This window comes from Etheostoma cragini, chromosome 19 (assembly GCF_013103735.1).
Source record: "Etheostoma cragini isolate CJK2018 chromosome 19, CSU_Ecrag_1.0, whole genome shotgun sequence".
NCBI classification, from domain to species: domain Eukaryota; kingdom Metazoa; phylum Chordata; class Actinopteri; order Perciformes; family Percidae; genus Etheostoma; species Etheostoma cragini.
The window spans coordinates 12,725,597-12,726,911 of record NC_048425.1 but is presented as its reverse complement, the minus strand read 5'-3'; the positions used below and the strand labels follow the sequence as shown (position 1 = coordinate 12,726,911).

The following is a 1,315-nucleotide window of genomic DNA, read 5'->3' as shown; positions in this document are numbered from 1 at the left end:
GGGTGGAGTCCTGGTGCCTCCAGGCGTCATTCAACTGATACAACGTCATCATAATACAGCTCAAAGATCACGTCTCAGCGATTACATTTTATGAGCCTTTTAAATTCCTAATGGCTGTCTTGATTCTGAGGACATGTCCCGTGACCTCAGCCTTTCAGACTCTGCTTTAAAGTCTCTCCCACACAGCACGGCTGATTCTGAGGACATGTCCCGTGACCTCAGCCTTTGGGACTCTGCTTTAAAGTCTCTCCCACACAGCACGGCTGCAGCCGCTCACATGATGACAGCAAGGTCTTGTGCTGTCATGTGCTGGCCTTTGGGTGCTATCCTCAGCAGTGGGTCTGAACAGAGGAACAGAAAAACACACCAGAGGAATGAGGATTCCTCACATGGTGACAAATAGGTGCAGATATATAAATCTATGTATGCAGGGAGTCTCTCTGAGCACAAGAGGGCGACCTGTCTCTACTTTTACTTTAGCATTGAACCACTAGAATAGATAATGAGCACAGCATTAAAGCTAAAACATAATTTTAAAGGGAACTTTTGGACTAGTACCAAGAGGTTTTAGGATAACAAATACATAATGATACTGATTTATGGAGAGACTTTGCAGCATGGGTAAATCTTGAAGTATCAGGGTTTCGAGTAATAACTGTTCTTATTTGAGATGTGGGCAATTATCTTTTAGGTTGTTTGTCAGGATTGGGAAATATTATGGATGCCTATTTCTGCTAGGAAGAAAGAAAAAAGTAGATGAAATGTACTAAGAGAAAAAATGACAGGCTTAAAAGTCAGAAGTTTGACTCCACATTGAAATTTTTTTCATGTCTAACTTTTCCTCATCTTTTTTTCTGGCAGATATTGGCTTCCATATAATGGGGTTGAGATCACAATTTTGTATGTGTAAAATGTATAAGAATATCCTCCATAATCAATAAAAATTATAGATAATTCATTCTAATAGAGAATTGGTTTTCAGTGTAAGGCATCAGACCAATGTCTTTACACAATATTACATGTAAAACCATGTAAAAAAAGAACATCTTTTGTCATCAGATTTGTCTTGAAATCATTAATCTAGACAACAACATGTTGTTATAATTATACCATCAATTTAGGATTCCAGTATAAGATATACTAATATTGTATCACTACTTGTGTATTTTTGTTGTTGTTGCTGGATTCATAAAAGCCAATGCAAAATTTAAAACAGATCCAAAAATCCTATCCAAGCACATTCAATAACTAAGAAAGAGTAAAGTTATTGTCATCCCCATAGACAACCATTTAAACCTGGACAGTCTGAATCGAT

General features: G+C 37.4%; 1 long non-coding RNA gene across 1 annotated transcript in view; it reads left to right on the top strand.

Moving 5' to 3' along the window:
- The window catches only part of LOC117962208, a 19,086-nt gene that overhangs the window by 1,355 nt on the left and 16,416 nt on the right, over positions 1-1,315 (top strand). The window contains exon 2 of the long non-coding RNA XR_004660603.1: positions 1,085-1,094. This is a non-coding gene — a long non-coding RNA (uncharacterized LOC117962208). The remainder of the gene's footprint in view (positions 1-1,084; positions 1,095-1,315) is intronic.